Here is a 20,428-nt window from a genome sequence, read left to right on the forward strand (position 1 = left end):
GATATGTTGCAGCTACCTCAACTATGACGTGCTCAGTAGGCTTGCGGCCCCTATGACCTTCCATCGTGCTTGGTCTCTTGGTTTCCCGGTGGACCGAGCCCCTTCCGCCATGACCACGCCCTCTCTTTGCTGGAGCCATGTAACCTTGTTCCTTGATGTCCACAGATCCGTTGTGAGCTCGCAGCCAAGGTGCCTTTGCCTCTCTTCCACTCTGAGATGCCTTCCTTCTCCCCTGCAAATTTCTCCTACCCGGCACATTGAATTCCATTCCCATCTCCGCCACCCTGTCGTATTCCTCCCTCTACCACCTTGCCAACCCACTGACCATGCATTCATGTCTAAGGACACGACACCCGCTGCTTTGAGCATGTGGGGGATGATGGTAATTAATGTGCTGGTACTAACCATGTCACTTTGAAGCCTGATGCTTCTGACACCCTCTCTCATCCCGATCGGGAGCTTGGATAGCTTGGCTCTAGCTCTCCTGGCTCTACCTGAGGTCTTGTTCCAGAATTGCCTCCAAGGTTTTAAAGGTTGTGTTTGTTAGGTCCCTATACTACTAGCGTAACCCCTTATTGTTATTAGTGCAACCCCCTTATTATATTTTTGTGCCCATGTAGTCCCCATATTTTTATTATTGTGCCCCATAGAAGCCCAATATTGTTATTTTTGTGCCCTTACATTATTATTGTTATGTCATCTCTGATTACATTATGACCCCTTAGACTCCTATATATAGAAAAAAGGAGGTCTTGTCATTTGTATTATCCAAGAATTATTCATTTGTATAATGTAAAGGAGGTTTCCCCCTCGAAGAGGCTTATTTCTAAGCCATTTATCTATCTTTTCTATCTTTTTATGAGTTGGTGTCATAATATTTGGTATCAGAGCTTTGGATTCTAGGGTTTTGCTGCTCCAAACATGCCTTCGTGGATTTTTGCTATAATGTTTTTCTGCGCCGTGTTAGACCCTAAAAAAAAACCCATTTGAGAAGAAATCGTTCTGAACCTCAAGTCCGAATTTTAGATCTTTTCTCGCTATATTTTTGGCGATATGATCTGAGGAATTTAGGGTTTTCACAAGCTCTAGAATTCTATCTCAAACAGGTCATCGTGGAATTTTCGCTATAATTTGTTTTCTACAAAGTTGTAGATTCTGAAATTAAAACCCATTTGAGCCAAAACTTGATGAAGCTTGGATCCAAATTTCAGATCTTGATTTGCTATATTTTTGGAGATAGGATCCATGAAATTTAGGGTTTCTTCAAGCTCCCGAATTACATCCCAAATAGGTGACCTTGGGAAAATTGTCATAAATTTTTCTTTGAGCATCAAATTGAAATTTAATAAGAAGTTACATAAAGGAGATGGACTGTAGTTGTTTCTGTATTGGTTTCAGGTCCTAAGGCTCAAACAGTGACACATGGCTCTTCGTACAAGTTCGCTCTACTGAACTAGTCTATAATCAGGTCATCATGGGATATTTGACATAACTCTTTCTTGTAGAATAGAATCTTAATCAGACTTGTGGGGTTAGAAAGAGGTATCAGAGGGCTACTACAAGACACAATTTCAAAACTTGGAGATCTGAAATTGTAGAGTTACAGTCATTTCAATGTCGAGCTCCTAAAATCAAGAAAAGGCGATATGAGGAAGTTTGATGGAAAGGATTTGGTAAATTGGATACTACAGATGGAGCAATATTTTGATCTACATGAGGTGCAACTGTTACAAAAGGTACATATTGCATCTTCATATTTAGAACCAGAACAATTTTTATGGTATAAAAGGCTTTGTTCTCATAAACCACTTGTTACGTGGTCAATTTTCACGGGGGAAATGATAGCACATTATGAGAATACAAAGAGAAACACCTTCTTTAGCCAATTGATAAATATAAAACAAAAGTGTTCAATGGAAGAGCACATTGAGGACTTTCAAAAATTGAATATAAGGGAAAATGATATTTCAGAGAAGCAGAGGATTGATGTCTCCATAGGGACTTTAAAGGATAACATTCAACATGAGGTTCATCTTTGGGAACCTAATTCATTGGAGAATGCATTCAGGTTGGCAAGAAAAGTGGAAAGAAAAATTATGGCAACAAGGAAGTCTACCCCTCACAACTATAAAGATGGAAGTGTTGCTTCTCGTAGCCTTCCACAACCTACAAGGTTGACACCACAACAATTGGAAGAAAAAAGAGCAAAAGGGATTTGTTACAATTGTGATAACAAATATATTAAAGGTCATAAGTGTGTTGAGAAGAAATTAATTTACATTGATTGTGAAGAGGAGGAAGAAAAGGATCACGAAACGTCAAAGGAAGAGGATATACACTAGGAACCAACCCAGAGAATGAAGAAATGAATTCGACCATATCTTGTAAAGTATTGACAAGAATTACCACTCCTCAAACTCTCAAGATAGAAGGATATATCAAGAAGAAAAATGTTCAAGAAGTGAAAGATCACATCGAGAATCAAGAAATGAATCTGACCATATATTGTAATGCATTGGTAGAAATTACCATTCCTCAAACTCTCAATATAGAAGGACATATCAAGAAGAAAAAAGGTTCAAGTAGTGAAAGATCACATCAAGCATCAACAACAAGTTCTCCAACTTTTAAAGGATAACACCACTTTGGTGTAGAATCGAATGAAACAACAAGCAGATCAACATCGTAGTGAAAGAAGTTTTGATGTAGGTGTTTGGATATTTTTACGGCTATATCCATACAAACAAATTTACCTCAAGCAAGCTATTTATGAGAAGGAAATGTTGGCAATACTACATGCACATAAGAAATGGCGACCCTACCTAATGGGAAGACATTTCAAGGTAAAAACGGATCATGATAGTCTTAAATACTTTTTAGAACAAACATTATCTTCAAAAGAATAGAAAAAATGGGTCACAAATATGTTGGGTCATGACTTTGAAATCATCTACAAAAAAGGGAAGAAAAATGTTGTTGCAAATGCACTCTTAAGAAAGGATGAGGATGTGGAAGCATTGTTTTGTGTTATTTCTATTATCCAACCAAATTTGATAAATGAAGCAAAGGATGAATGGAAGAATGATGAATCAGGGTGGGAACTCATTCAAACGTTGCAGAAGATCCCAGTTCAAACAATATTGCTAGAACTTGACAAGGAAGGAAAAATCATATTGGAACCTGAAGAAGTCATAGAACTAAGAAGTCGACAGCTACGAAATCGATTAATTTCAGAGTATCTCATCAAGTGGAAGAACTTACTTGCTAAAGATTCCACATGGATGGATGAAAATTTTATACAAAAGCATCCATAACCACTCAAGTGTTGGGGACAACACTTTTTGAAGGAGAGGGGCATGTTAGGTCCCTATACTACTAGTGGAACCCCTTATTTTTATTAGTGAAACCCCCTTATTATATTGTTGTGCCCATGTAGTCCCCATATTGTTATTATTGTGCCCCATAGAAGCCCAATATTGTTATTGTTGTGCCCTCACATTATTATTGTTATGTCAGCTCTGATTACATTAAGACCCCTTAGACTCCTATATATAGAAAGGAGGTCTTGTCATTTGTATTATCCAAGAATTATTCATTTGTGTAATGTAAAGGAGGTTTCCCCCTCGAAGAGGCTTATTTCTAAGGCATTTATCTTTGAGCTGGTTTCATAATAGTGTCCCTTGGTCGAACTGGCCATTATTTTTCCATCCAATCCTGTTGATGGTTACACCCCCAGTTAGCCAGGAAATAGGCCCCCTTGTTTCCATCTCTCCAGACATGTTTGACCTGAATGTAGTCAAATTTGGGGATGATTTCTCCTATCTCCTGGATCAGTCTTGCAGTCCTCCAACTCTGGCTAAGTTTGTCCCACTTAGTGCCATTTTTTAATTTTGTGACTGTATTGATTACCAAGCTTGAGTCCCCTACCACTTCTAGGTTTCTATACCCCATTCTGCCAGCTATTATGAGGTCTTGTCGAACTGTTACAAACTCTACTTCATTGTTACTGGCAATCCCACAACTTTCTGCATAGATAAGATGGGTGTTAGCCTGGGAGTCTCTAAAGAGGCCCCTGAGGCCTTCCTCTCCTGGGTTACCTTTGGAGGCCCCATCAAAATTGAGTTTTATGAATCCTTCTTTTGGAGGGGTAAAATGGGACCCAGAGTTCATGCCTACGTTTCTTGTCTTCCATGCTTTGTTGTCAATCATCCCCGATGCTAGGTTTAGCTTTTGTAATATTTGGGCTTCTAGGGGCGACATTTGCTAGTCCTCTTCATGCCATGGTTCTGCCAAGATTGTTTCCCTTATGTTCTGGACAATACCTTCCCATACTTTTTCCTGTGAGGTTGTTTTGTGCTTGAAAATTCTCTGGTTTCTCTCCTTCCATATGGCCCATAGGGTGAATCCAAGGCCTAGGTTCCAAGCCCTATTTACTACCAGGCTGGAATAGATATGGGTTTGCCATAATAGGATTGTTCCTTTAATACTATTATGGTCTCTGTCCATCCTTTCGAAAACTCCTTGCATTTGTCTCCATTTCTTCTCCGCAAATGGGCAGTTATTGAGGATGTGTTCCATGTCTTCCTTGTTTTGGTGGCATAACCAGCAAAAAGAGGGCCCTTGGAAGCCTCTTTTCTATAACTGATCCTAGGTCAGTATGAATCCTTTGCTGACCATCTAGAGGAAGTGGGTTACCTTTCACCACCACCCCCTTTCCATACCTTTTTCCATATGATGTCCTGTCCTTCCTATTCTTGTTGGGCTTGGATATTGTAGGCTTCACTTATGGTGAAGGTTCCTTTGGTGGTGTAGCCCCATCTCAAAATGTCTAGGTCTTGATGAATCATTATCTGCCTTGTCCTTAGTTATTTATCTAAGTTGTTCCATTGATCTATGTTGGTCACCTGTTCCCAGTCCTCTCTAGTCTTCCATCTTTGCCAATTTTACTCACATTGTTCTTCCTTCCAACACTGTTTCACCACCTGCATGTTTCTATCCCAGGTCTGCTGATATATTTCCTTGATTTCCTTTTTTTTTCCATTTTCCCTCTTTGTTGCCATGATTATGTCCAGAAGAAAGCTATTTTTCCATCGTGGACCTCCCAGAGGGCATGTTGTTGGATAAGGTGCCTATTCCGGGATGCCAAATTCCAAATTGCAGAACCCTTGGGAGGGTCTTGATGTCTGAGGATATCCTCAGTTCTCACGGGCATGTTATACTTATGAGTCCATATTTGTTTCCATAGATCAGCTCCCCCACTCATCCATCTCCACCATAGTTTGGCTCCCATGGTTTGGTTCAAGAGGTATGGATCTCTGAGTCCTAATCCACCTTCCTCTTTTCTCTTAACTAGGCCCTACCACGACACCAATGCCCATTTCCTGGTCTACTAGGCTCCTTGGCATAGGAATTTTTTAAAAATGTCTACCATCTTGGCGCATGCTCCTTTTGGGGCTACCATTCCAGATAGTTGGTATATAGGGATCGACTAGAGAACTGCTTTGAGGAGAACTGTTCTTCCAACAATATTTAGAGATCTAAAGGTCCAACACTTGAGTTTATTCTGTAATTTTTGGAGTATGTTTTTCCAGTAGTTATTTCTTAGAGGGTTATCTGAGAGCGGCATACCCAAGTATTTGGATGGCAAGTTGCCAAAGCTAAACCCAAGGATTCTAGTGAGGTAAGTCTTAACATTTCCTTGGGTGTTGAAAAAGAAAATGCAGGATTTGTCGTTATTGATCTTGGTTCCCAAGGCTTCCATGAAGGTGTTAAGGATATCTCTTATGCTTCGGGCTTCCCTCAGGGTGGCTTGACAGAAGAGCATAATGTTGTCCATGAATTGGTGGTGGGTGATCGGCATGTCATTCCCCCATATTCTTAGTCCTTAGAGCTGGGAGGTGTGGACCTTCTACTTTATATACTGACCAAGCCCATCCACTACAAGGATGAAAAGCAAGGGTGAAATCAAGTCCCCCTGTCGCAACCCTCGGGATGGGTTGAAGGTCATAGTGGGGGTTCCATTTAGCAATATGGAAAATACCGGAGAGGATATCATGGCTAAGATCCAGTTGATCCATATTTGGGCAAAGCCATAGGCTTTGAGAGCGCTCGAAAGATATCCCCAGCTAAGTCTATCATAAGCTTTGGATAGATCCAGTTTTATCATCATGCCTAAGAGCTTCTAAGACTTAAGGGAGTGGACTACCTCCTGGGATGAAATAAATCCATCAAGGATTTGGCGACCTTCTACAAAGCCTGTTTGTTCTGAAGAAATGAGACTGGGAAGAAGGGGTTTCAGGTGTTTGACAATGAGAGTGGTGATGATCTTGTAGATGACATTACACAGGGAAATTGGTTGAAACCCTTGGGGATCCTCAGAATTAGCACACTTAGGAATCAAAGCAATAAAAGTAGATTTGAGGCTTGGACATACCTTTTGAGTGCATCTCAATTCCTTTATGACCATCACAATGTCCTGTCCAGTGAATGGCTAGGTGGATTGGTAGAACTCATCAGTGAATCTGTCTGGGCTAGGGGATTTATTATTTCACATCCCTTTCACTATTTATTCTACTTCTTCTTTGGAAATAACTCACATCAGGGCCATATTCCGATCATTCGTTATCAGGTTGGGGATGTGCTGTGCGATTCTTTGGATGGCTTCCATTCTATTGTCAACGTTCTCCATGAGCAGGTCTTCAAAATGGTTGACCAAAAGTCCTTCCATTTCTTCATGTTGTATTTTGTGTTTTCCTTCTTCATATTTAAGAGAGTAATGTGATTATGCTCTCTGTGATGCACCATAGCTTTATGGAAGAATCCTGTCTTTCATTCTCCTTCCCGTAACCACTGAACCCACGATTTTTTCTACCACATGATTTCCTCCTATTGTCTTATTTCCTCTATCTGGTTGATTAGTAATCCTTCTTCCTGCACCAGGTCTTTTGACCTTCCATCTTTTATCATTTTTTGTTGGATAGTCGTCATATGCTTACTGAGTCCAATTTGATCTTTGAGGATATGACCGAACTCCTCCTTATTCCACTTTCTAAACCTCTTTTTTAGTTCTTTGAGCTTTAGTTGGAAGGTATGCATCCTATTCCTACCCTATTGAACACTTTGTGTCCACCATTCCTCCATTTTTTCTAGAATATCAGGGTTCCTGAACTAGAAATATTCAAACGTAAATGGCCTATTCTTGGGTCGATCTTTTAGATCCACTTCTAGGTGGACCGGCCAGTGGTCTGACCCCATACATGGGAGTATCGCTGCTTCTATGAAGATGTCTTTTCTCATCAGCTGTTCTGAGATTAGGAACCTATCTAGGCAGCATGCTATTTGATGCACCCCTCCTCTTCTATTATTCCATGTATGAATCCCATTGGTTGCGTTTGTATCCACTAGGCATAAATTGCTAATGGTTTCACTGAAGGCTTACATATCTGAATCTTCTCTTCTCATTCCTCCCATTTTTCCCCTAGGGTGGTGATTATATTGAAGTCCCCCTCTACTACCCATAGATCATTTGGGTATAAATTTCTCAGGTCACTCAACTTTTGAAGGAAGGCTCCTCTTTCTCCTGGGAGATGTTGTCCATACACCCCTGATAGAAGAACCCATTCACTGGATCCTAGAGTCCAAATTTACCTATGAGAATTCGTGGTGTACTTACCCAATCTTCAAATAACACTTCTATCAAATTCCAGAGGATCGTCAATCCTCTTGCACTCCCATTTTCATCCTAGGCCATGACTTGGTATTCCGGCTTGAAGTTTTCCATTATTTCTTTTAGATTTATTTCAATGATTTTAGTTTCCTGTACTATCATAATGCTTGGTTTATCCTTTTTCAGCCTCTCCTTAAGGTACCTCTGTTTGCCTCTGCTATTGAGGCCTCTAATATTCCAAGTTGTAATAATCATTTTAACAGTTTTATCAGTTGGTGGAACACCTCTGAAAATGGCACTACTCTTCCTGAGTTCACCAATAATTCCCCGACCATTTGTATGGATTCATTCATCGATCTCCTGCCTCTTTTTCCCCCTTTTCCTTGTATTCCTGTCTCTTGTCCTTGATTTTCTTGGGCACCTAAATTTTCATGTTGACTTATTATCGTTGAAACATGTTTGTCTCTATATTGCTAGAAGGTCTCTTAGTAGAGTTGTTTCTGATCTCTCGGGATGGATATTTCATCCAAATTTCTCCATTCCTATAATAACTACTTCATGACTTGTTCTTCTGCACTTAGGTCGTCTTTCTGGTTGTCAATCTCCATTAGGGTTTCCACCATTTGCATGTTGTCCTCTGGTCCTTGCTTGACCTCAATCGCCATTTCCTTAATTTTTTTCCCTCCATTCCTTTGTCTTCCTGGCTTTCTTTTTCCTGAGAATTGTCGCCCATCTCCGTCCCTAGATCTTCTTCCTGTAGGACCGAAAATTGGTTCTGCGACCTTTTCTCCTTCTCTTCTTGGTTTGCTTTGTGGTTCCCAGCTTGTCTCGAGGTTCTTTTTCTCCTTTGTACCTCTCTTAAACCCTTCTCCTTCCGCCTTCTCCATCAGGTCCCCTTCCCTTTCCTCCACCGAATGATTGATTGTCTGGTTAAGGGGGCATGCCCAGAACAGGTGGCTATATTCATGGCATCTGCGACACCGGAACGGGATGTGCTCATAGTCAATCGGTTGTGGCCATACCTCATCATGATACTCTGGCTCTATGTAATTTGGAAGTGGCTCCATTATATTCATATAGACACAAAGTTTGGAGTAGGAGGTGTATCGGCCTTTCCTTGTCGAGTCTTCTACCTTCACAAAAGTGCCGATCGAGTTTCCAATGCCTTCTAGTATCTCTAGATCCCATAAGTCCATTGGGAGGCCAAATAGCTGAACCCATATTGGGGCAGCCATAAGTTTCTCCTGGTCAAGGTTGTAGCATTCTTCTCAATGCCTAATGAAGAGACTAACATTGTTAAATAAGTATGGGTCGTCTTCGAATATCCTCTCTTTGTCTTGCATATTTGAGAAGATCACTGTGAAGAATCCTTTCACCCCTAGTTTGAGATCTATGTGCCCTTTTGGTTTCCATCATTGTTGGATCCATTTTATCAATTCTTTCTCTGTCAGACATGCCCCAATAAATTTGCAGATGAGGGCATGGTCCTTCATGTTTCCATATTTATAAATACATGTTTCATTTAATAAAAAAAATTTGTATTTTATGTATGAGGCTAATGTACTTTATATGTCAATCATGTAGCAGAGACATCATCAGAGGGAGCAACAAAAAGAGTAGGAGTAACAAGAGGACCCATACAATATGGTTCAAACATGGTAGGTCAAAGAGAGGGAGATGGATTTATACCCTCACTCTATTGCTACAGCGACTCGAGTTCTCTTCAAGAATATAGGCCTCCTCAAATAATGTGAGGAGGTTAAACCCTTGAAGGTGCACTTTGTCTTATTGGTGCATTTGATCCTCTGATGGAGTGCCCAGGAGCAAGATTTCTGTGTCAGTCCTAGGGTGTGTGTTGGTGTGAAATTTCTTGGAAGGTGTACCAAAAATACTTCACTTAAGTCACTAGGTGACAAGTGACCCTAACAACAAGTTGATGGTTGCTTATGATTTAGATCTAGAATAAAAATGGAAAACCCGCAACAAAAATATAGATGATCCAAAATGTAAAGCAACAGTAAACATATCCAATGAAATAACCCAAATGGAAATACTTTAATTGAATAAATTATTTATTAAAAACACCTGGTGAAGGAGATCTACAAAAGGTTCTATAAATCCCCCACTATGGGATGGGTCCTTTGATGTCCTTGATGCTTCAGAAAATGATCTTCTCTCTAAATATGTGAAAAAACCCAAACAAAAATGTGGAGAACTGTAATGGGAGCTCAAAAGAAAAAAGACGATAATGGTGACGATGATTATGATCATGGTGAAGAATGAATGGAAAACCCTCCTATTTATAAAAAGTATTGAGTTAATCTCGAAAATTGATAGTAATACAATAATATTGACCAAATCAAGATCTAACCGCTTGGAATACTTTATTATATTTATTGGAGAGGGAAAAGATATTAAAATGGTTAAATATCTTTATTTAGAAATAATTAACAAATAAAATGACTTATTAATTATTTCGCAAGGATTAAGAATGGTGTGAAATTGAAATAATTATTAAATAGTAATTTAACAATTATTCCAATAATGGAAATAAGGAATAATAAATAAATCGTGATTTATTTAATTATTCCTAGTGGATTTAGTCAAATGTGACAAGGAATAATTATTTAAACAATGATTCCTAGAGAAAATTAAATAAATAATTATTTATCTAATTATTCTCATAGGTTTTTTGATTTAAATCAGAAAATAATTTAATAAAAACGGTTTACTAAAAAAAATTAAACAGCGAGAGTGATTTTACTATGGTAAAATTAATCCTACATGGTGTATTTCGATCCACCTAGTTAAAAATGGATAGGTGATCATTTTTTGGTGATAACAGGTTGCCCTCTAATGTATGACTCTTAGGAGAAAATCGTATGACTGAAATACGTTGTAGGTTACACTTTCACGAGACACCAAAGAGGAATCAAAGAGAGAGAGAAAGAACTGAAGCAATGCTAGGATGAACAAATAGTGGAGGGGGAAAGACCTACTAAATTGATAGAAGTCTCCTTTTATGTGAGAGTACATGATCTCAAATGAGGCGGGGGAGGCATACCCATACCTGCCAAGATAATTGTGTACAAAGAATAATGATTAGCCCAACAATGTGGGCCTGAGCTAAAAAGTACATGATACATGATACACTGGCATCAATAGGCCAGAAAATAATACAATGGATCCCATATGTATAATGTTCTTGGAAAAACATAGGTCAGGACTGAATATAATAACATATGAGTACATGAGACATAATTCCCCTAAAACTAACATGGTGAGGGGGGATTGCAACCAAAGAAGCCTTGCTGAATAGAGAAGGGCTCTGAATATCTGAATGGATCATCTAAAGGATACATGCATTCTGTGGGTGCTACAAGCGGCAGAAATTGAACCCATCAAATCTGTGAAACTGTAACTGAGGTTGGATCAAAATCTGTGGTCATCTAGGCATGTGGGGGGATACCTGAAGGGCCACCCCTTCATGAGGTCTGGAACATCTCACACACACCCAGGAATCAATGGGATAATCGTCTAGATCACCGAGTCATCAAGTGTATGAATATCAAGCATGCGATAAGGAGCTGGTGTCAAGCACGTGAGGAACAACCAAGTCAAAGGGAAATTATAAGTCCCTTTTCTTGATCCGTGGAAATGAATAAAGATGGAAGCTAGAAACAAGTTACATGACCCTCTAGACTTCTCTTCTGGAATAAATGTGTTGAGGTCGACATAAGAGGGCCCGTTAGAGTTAAGGCAATAAGGAATCCTTAACAAAGGCACGAGGTATCATAGTAATGTGATTGATGGAATGACACCAAGGATGATGATGGAATGAAAGAAGATGGGTGGTAGACTGACAACTTCCCTATTCAGAGCATAATAAGAATGGTTGACCTGGAAAAGACTAACTCGATTCTAGAGGGGATGGTCAATGATGCAAATGAGGGTTTGGCAAAGACAGAGTAGTAAAGCTGGGGGGAAATATGAAAAATGGGAGAGATGCAATATGACGATGTATGGAACATTATAACTAGACTCAAGAAGACTCAGAACATACTCCACATATATAAGGGTGACTCAATGATGTTGCCACATGGGAGAGGCATGGAGAGGACCATAAAAACATGAGTAAATGAAGATTACTCATGACAAAAAAATCAACACGTGAGTCAACCAATGTACATGTAAAGTGGTACCAGAGCACGGGTGGCTCAAATGAAGAAATTTGATTTTAATAGGCAACAAAGTGAAACCTCATGGAAAAAATGGCTTCCTGGTGAAGTGTCAAATTACCAAAAATAAAGAGAGACCCATTATAGAAATTTGTGAGAGATTTTAAATGGTTCTTATGTTTCATCAAGTAGAGCTATGGTTTGATTGAAATGGGCAACAAAAAAATTAGGGTTTTTCCTATAAAAGGGATTTTTTTTTTCCACAAATCCAATTCATTTGCATAGTGAACTGTGGAGAATTGGAGAGGAGGATAAGGCCTTAAAGCTTCTGGTGATTGTAGTGGAAAAACAGACCATTGGAATTAGGATCTGCAAGTTAGAGGTAGGTGGCATAACCTTACTCAACATTTTTGGTGCATCAAACTTTCAATATAGGGCTCTAGTTCACTATGGGGGAAACCTACTCATCGTCATGGTCACAACGCACTTTTGGGGGCTTGTTCTATGCTCTGGAGCACACGAACTAGGCCCACAGGTGCGTCCAATGCAATTTTGAGGGAAAAAACTACGTTCTAGGCTGATAGGATTGGTAGGACTGATGATCTGCTATGAGTTGAAGTTGAGCACTAGACATGCATGCCTTTGACTTTGGACTGACAAAACATAATGGTATTTTGTAGGTATTTGAGAGATGAAGGTATCATGGTGAGAATGAGAATTGGAGTCACTTTGTGCTGAGATTAAGGGGAATCAAGCAGTGAGAGGGATGTTGGCATGATATGGCACATTGAAGTTCTTAGAGAAACCTATGATGAGGACTGGTGAGCCCTTGCTATCAAGGATAGTGATTTATTGTTACCCAGATTAGAAGGCCTTTGTAGTAGAAGGGAACAGGATTGAGATCACAGTCCAAGACATATATTTTTTGACAGGATTCCCCCCCTTGGGGGTGCTAGGGGAGATACATCTAGTGTTTCCTTGTGGGAGGCATATAGGTGAGTTTTTGATTGCCACTATGTATTGGGGAGTCATGCAATGGGCACAACTATACATATCAGTGACTTAGAGAGGCTTGAGACATGAGCTACAACCGCAATAGTGTTGTGGATCTTGGGTAGTCATGCCTTCCACCATATCACTAGAGGGAAGATGATGTTGGTGGAGAGTGTGCTAGGAGGGACCTACTATGGGTGGGCCCAGATGATGTTGTCATCATTGAAATGACAGTTGACACTATGAAAATGGAGGACCAATGATAATTGTTCTTTTGGGATAGTGTTATTCTCACTCTTCTTTGAGAAGATCCCCACTATTCAACCTCATGTATAGATTCATGATGGTGGCCCACAGTGGCCCAGGATGCACCGCTGGGGGTAGCTACTGAGACAAGGTGGAGAAGAGGGAGTCAGATGAGTGTTCCGACTTGATTTTTTATTATTATTGGGATCAAATTCCATTGTACATAGATGATTATCCAAATATTGGCATGAAATATCAAGGGGATCCTGACTTACCACTTGCGTCAAGACGAGCATGGGGTCCAGATGGTAAGTGAAAGTTTCTATATATTTGATGCATTTATAGGTTAATAAATATGTGTATATGGTACTGATCTCCAAACTTTGTGGTATGAATATATAGCACCAGTGAGGCTGTCAGGATACATGGGACGAGCCGCAGCGCCTGGGGCTACAAATCAGGGTGGGGCCACATCACAACAAAGATCGGGGAGTGATACTCTACTAGACGATCTTCGACATAGATTCGACATGTTACTGACCGAGGTGACAGAGCATGGGTGGCATGAGCTAGAATATCGATATATAGATGAGTGCACTGACCTTCCCTGGGAGTGGCGAGGAATCACGCACTGCATTGCGATGGCCGGTTAGGTAGTACGAGATATATGGGCTGAGGGAATGGAGTCGTTGGCTCGAGAGCCTCCAGATGATAGTGATTAGGCATAGGGACATGTGGGTCCCCATTTTTGTTCTAGGATAACATGAAAATCAGCATGTTAGATGTATTTAGAGTAGTGGACTCAAAACACTATATTACGATCCATATTTATGGTTATGTATATTGTTTGTGATGATTGTGGTTCGCCATTTGTTTATGGATGTCTTCTTATATGTATTAAATTCCAATTGAGGATGTTATTTGCAATGGTATCTACGTGGTGATTATGATATCTAGGAACATGATTGAATGAAATGGATTCAAATTGACCATCCAAAAGCTTAACTTGTGGAGATTTTCTAAATAGCACAAGATTATGCACATGATAAATGACATTCAATTGCATGAAAATAGTAAGGAATCAAGAAAAACATGAAGGTGAATGACGTGATGATCAAGGGCACTGACTAACAAACCTGTCATAGCATCATAGTCGACTGGGTAATTGGTGGCATGTCCAATGCAAATGTCGTTGGAGTGGACTGATGAACGCAAGGGGGCAAAAGTGGCCCAAGCTACTAAGGCTAGATTCCTAGTGAAGTGACTCACACCATATGCATAAACGATATAAGGTGTGGATGATGGATCCATCTAAAAGATGCAATAAGACAATGTATAAGATGGTGGGGAATGAAAACTACCTAAATGCAAGAAGAAAGAAAGAGATACATGCATTTCAATGGGAAATTATATGGGTAAAATTTCTTGAGGTAGAGTGCATTTCGAGGATTGGGAAGGATTTCTCCTTCTGGACCCTCTAACATGTATGCCCCCTTTCCCAAACACTTACGGATGATATAAGGTCCTATACATAATGGTTCAAACTTCCCATGCCCTAGGACATCATGAGCTTGGTCATAGACAAGAACAAGTTCACCTTCATGGAAGGTACGAGGGTGGACTTTGTGGTCATACTGAGCTTTGGTGCACTTTTTGGCTGCTTCAATGATTTGTAATGCAACATGGCAATCTTCATTGGTGCACTCAAGCATGATAAGTCTTCGTTCTAAAGGTTGGGTGTTCGGGAGGAGTTTGATGGAAAGGTGAAGGGAAGGGATCTCGCACTCGATTGGTAAGACTACCTCCTCTCCAAAAGCAATGTGGAAAGGGGTGAACCTGGTGCAGTCTGTTACACAGCATTTTGTCACTGTCCCTATACTCCCCATTCCTTGATCCTAGAAGACCTCTATAGTGAACCCTACATGCTTACCCTTCATGAAGAAACTCCCATTGTGTCCCTCTTCATGAGCTGAACAATTCCCTTTTCCACCATTTCCCCAAAAACTTCTGTTTCTCTCAGTTTACAAGACCGACACTAATGGCCTTTGTCCTCCTCACGCCGATATGAAGGGGTTAACACTATCCCTAGTGCCAACCAAAGCAACTGATCTTTGTTCCAGTCATGCCGGTCTTCTTATGGAAAGTTTTTTAAATAAAGAGCCAAAGCTTCCAGCTCTAGAAGCTTCGTAACGGAAGTCTGGTAAATGGTTTGGCCAGATGGGGTCGAGGATGTCATTTTGGGCTCCTTTCCCCTATAATGATGGAACTACCTCAAGAAATAAGACCTTCTCCCATGAGAAGAGGATCCATCTCCCATCCATTCATCCTATATAAACCTCCCTTTTTCCCAAGCAAAAACTAGTGTTAGTGTTGGTGTGCTAGTGCTAATTAAGTTTGGAGTAAACAACAAGCTATTCATAGTTGTAGCTCTCTAGTTGTGTAAGGGAGAAGTGTGAATTTGGTTTAATGTGAGGCCTAAAGTGAAGAACCTTAAAACTATTGTTGTTTAGGCCATCATGGAATGCTAGCAGAAGTGTGTGGGAACTTGGTTTTGTCAGAGGAGAACGGCAATGTCAAGACAATGGTTGTAATCTCTTCTTGATTCAATATATATGCAACTATTGATTGATTTCCTACATGATTTTTCATCTTACATGTTCATGGCTTAATGTTTCTTGACTTGTTAAGTAGGTTGAATTACAATTTGTCTATTATCACGGTTGTTGTTTGCTATTGTTTACTTGTTTCAGGTGTTTGAAGAAGGAAGCGAGAGATAGCTGGAGCGAGCAAGCAAGGACATCATCAAATGGGATAAGTCTACTAACAGGTAGGCCCTCTTAATTGGTTCTAACCCAAGGAAATATTCCATAGAATATATCAGTTGTGGCTAGACCCATTATTAGGCTAGAGGAATTGTTTGTGTCCGCACTCATAATTTTACTTTACTACAAATTGGTGACCATACTGGGGAACCAATCCTTCTATTTGTCTTGTTTGAGATCATGATTTCGTCTGAACTTTTCTAGTTCCACATTTTCCCTTTGGCTTTGTTTCTTTTCTTCTGCTTATTGGTATGAGTTTGAAATTCATAGTAGCAGATCTGGTCCTTGTTCTATTTTTTTTTTCCTTGGCTCCCTCGCTCAGCGCGCTTAATCCACTGACAGTCGTGCCGATCAGCGCGATATGCTGAGAAACAGTCGTGCTGAATGACCTCTGGTGCTTGTTGTTAGTTAGGTAGTTGTGTCGATGCTTGTAAGTGAAGATTAGGGTTTGTCCCCAATCTTGGCCAGTGTGTTTTTCTCTCATGATTTTGACCCCATAAGCCTTTTAGATCGTTTTCTCCCTGACTAGAAAGCTGCTTTTCATTTGGTTTTGCTTGCTTGTTGGCTTATCATCTTTTTTCTTGATTTCTTGAGTCATTGGATGGTTAGTGACACTAGGGCATCTAGATTGTTGTCCATTCAACTGATTGTGAACTCAATGAGTCAAGTTGTTGGTGTACTTACTTGCATTTCGTTTGTGGTCCTTTTACGACTTTGACCTCCATTACACAAGTTTGAAAAGTTTTCATTTGCTTGTCTAAACGTTTCTTTTCCGGCATGGATCACATTGCTTGTATTGTTTTTGGTAAATTCGGTGCTTCATTAGTCTAAATGAGTCTCTCTTTTTGTGTTTTCATTTGCTTGAAGAGTTAATTGTCTCGAAAACTTTTTCATTGAAGTGTTGTATGCGAAAAATTCATTTCGTTGTTTCATGAAAAAGTATGAAATTCTAGTTTGTTGCATCATTATGCTACGATAGTTAGCATCATTAAAAACTAGGATTGCATTGGCATTTGAAAAGGAAAAGAACTCTTTTTCTTTTGAAAGGACTGTTAGAAATGTGCTTGTCAGGAAATTAGGAATTGGAATGCATTTTTCATTAGTTTATTTTTTTGAAAAGTGAAGTAGTGAAAGATCATTTTGCTTTTAGTTGCTTGGTTGTTTTCATTTGATTTTATATTTTCTACCCTCTCTAGTGTAGGCAATTCATTGAATTGAAAGGTTCTTGTCTCATTTATTTGCATTTAAGGTTTTTCAAGTCACATCGCTAAGGCCTGAAAATTGAGACATAACTCAAGATAAACTTTAAAATGAATTCAATTAACCTAAGGCACATTTGACATCTAACGATCATATCTAGAAGGTCTAGGCTAGAGACGTGTTCCAACATCATTAAACCTAGCAACTATCGTTAGCTTCAGCATTAGACAATGCTAGTACGGATTTGTGCTCCTCGTACCATCGAGTATATAACGGGAGACCCCTCTAGGCTGCAATCCTTTATCCTTAGGAAGTCAAGTCAGCCACCTTGCAAGCGTGATACACCGAACACAACATTTGGAGAGATTGCTTGCTCGTACTTCTCGGTTTGCTGGGAGGCATTCTGCAGTTCACAGTTGCCTGGTAATCATGTTTACCTAGATCATCAAGAGCAATCATTTGATCTTTTTGACTCATTAAACTTAAAACATCATTCGTGCACTTGTCATTTCAAGCTTGTTTCTAATAGAAAGTGATAGAGTCATCTTTTTTTCTTTCTCAACTCCTAAAAAATGAAAGAGAACCAGTCTATTTGTGTGTCTTAATAATTGATTGCTCACGATTTGATAACATCTTGTTAGTCTTTTCTAGACCAAATCATGAGTTTCCATTAAATAACATTTTAAAGCCTTTAATTTTATTTGTCTCTTTTCTGTTAACTAAGACAAGGTCATCATGGCTGAACCATCTGGTTCACCTCGTTCCTCTTCCTCTCCTTCGTCTAAAAGATTGCTTGAGGAGTTGTTTCCTTTGTTACCAGATTCACTCGAGGACCAAGGTGTTGAACTTGGAATTGTTCTGAGTATTCAACCTTTGTCATCTCGTCCTTCGCCTACTTTAGATACTGAGTCACCTGCTGATCTTGGCCTGAAATCTCCAGATCATCCCGTTCAAACTCTTGAGAGTTCGCCGACCATTGACAGTCAGCTTGGACTAGTTATCTATCCTCTGAATCCTCTATTTGACCCTATTGTGATATCATTGTAGTGTCCTTACATTCCGTACGATCAGCTGGGTGTTCCTTTGGAATTATCCCCTTGTACTTCTTTGGCCATTCATCGTCGTTTGTTCCCATATATGGAACCCCAAGGCGATGCTCCAGTCACCTATCGGAAGGAGTTTCAAATTTCTACTACAAAGACTGTCGAGGAGGAAGAACACCCTTTTCCTCCTAAAGGCTTCCCCTATACAGGGAGAATTCCTGCCAGTGTGCCCCCTAACTATGCGTCTTTAGCACAGTTGGTTTCAGGTACACCTAGTGCCTCATCACTTTACCATAACCTTGTCTGGGCATCAAGCATCATGCCTACTTCGGGTCCATTCATTGCCAACACAACCTCCCAATAGGTTGTTACCTCAGTCTGGATGCAACCCACCATTCCGAACCCTCTTGTGTCGTCAGTCCCAGTCACCTGTCCGGTTCAACCAACAGTCTCGAGGAACGTCTCTATCAGTTCTTCCATCCCTCTGGTCAGTGGCCAAGTTGTGCCACTGCCTGGGGAGAAAACCTGAATGTTTCTATGGTGTTACGCGCCACCAATGTGAGTGGCTAAAAAGCTCACATTCTTGGTATGAACTAGCCTTCTTTTGGTGTTATTCACAACCATGCTGATCCTACTGGATCAAGCAATGTCCAGTACCAACATGTTCAAAATCTTGTTGGTCCTTCTGGGTTGAGCAATGTCTAGTGTCAATAGCCCTATGAAGCTTAGGTCCAATACCAAACTCCTTATGTTTCATATGGTTCTCAAGGAATGGTTAATCAACCTTACACCCTTCAGTCTAGGCAGTACATTTAGGCTAGCTCATCCACTTTTAAGGGTGGCTATGGCTAGATTATGTTCGGAAATTTTACAAGCACTATTCAAGTACCCTTGCAACAACAAGGAAAACCTCTAAAACAACAAGGGCAACCTTTGTTACCACAAGGGCAACCTTTGTTACAGCAAGGGCAAGTGATCCCACAGAAAGGCCATTTGCAACAACCGCAAGGGAAAACCTTACAACAGTTGCAACAAACCTTGTAGCAGCAGATGCACTATGCTCCGCAAACATCCAAGCCCATGTCCTTGTAGGGCCAACCTCTGCATCCCCAGGGACAAATTTTGCAACCACAAGGCCAATCCTTACAACAACAAAACCAACCCAGGTAGCAGCAACCTTTTTATACATATCAGTAGGGTCAACCCTTGCAAGGGCAAGGCTAGGGTCAAGTCCTACAGTAGCAATCCCAAAATCCTAATGTCTAGGTCAACATGTCCATAATCCTTCTCGCTAAGCACAGTAAGTACAAAACCCTAATTTCCTAGGTCAACAGGTACATAATCCTTTTGGTCAAGGGCAGCAGGTACAAAATCCCTATGTCCAAGGGCAACAAGTGTATCAACCTTATGCCCAAGGATACCAGGTCCAAAATCCTCTTGTTCAAGGACAACAAGTTCACCACCCGTATGTTCAGGGACAACAGGTACAATATCCATATGTCCAAGGTCAATAGGCTCAACAACCTTTTAACCCGTACATTACTTCTACATTACTTATCAACAACCTATGACTGGATAGTTCCAAGGTATTCAAGGTCAAAATCCTCCCTATGGCCAAGGTAACCCATAATGGGGGCAACCTCAGATGCCATATGGCCAGAATCCCCCACTGTGGGGCCAAAATCCTTACCAACAGGGATGGGCTCCTCCACTCAGACCCGCTTACTGACCTCTTATGCCTTTTAATACTTAGTTGCCATTCTTGGCCACACTAGAGTTGCCAGATGTGTCTCACCTTATGAATGATCCAATCCTTCATTCGCCATACTAGCCTTTGGTGCCGTCCAAGATACCGAGCGATTGTCCAAAGTTCAATGGGAAAGCAAAAGAAGATCCTCAAGCCCACGTGATGACATATCACCTCTGGTGCTCTTCGAACTCTTATGTTGATGATTCCATTTGTCTCCGTCTTTTCCAATGAACCCTCACAGGCGCTGCAGCCAAGTGGTACATCGAGCTTCCTCGAAGTACTTACCATGACTTTAAATCTTTAGCCATGGCTTTCCTCACGCATTTCCAGCTGCCAGTTCACTATGAAACTGGCACCTATTTTCTCACATTGCTTAAGCAAGATACTGTGACACACATCTCCGATCACATCCATGAATGGAGATGTAGACGTCACCTAATAAAATTTGAGATTCCTGATCAGTTTCTCACTGAATGGTTCACTAAATCATTCGTGGCCCGAATTGGTCACGATATAGCTATGGGTGGATG

This window comes from Pinus tabuliformis, chromosome 1_1 (genome assembly GCF_031772625.1).
Source record: "Pinus tabuliformis cultivar Carrire ecotype Pingquan chromosome 1_1, CPIR1, whole genome shotgun sequence".
Classification (NCBI taxonomy): Eukaryota; Viridiplantae; Streptophyta; class Pinopsida; order Pinales; family Pinaceae; genus Pinus; species Pinus tabuliformis.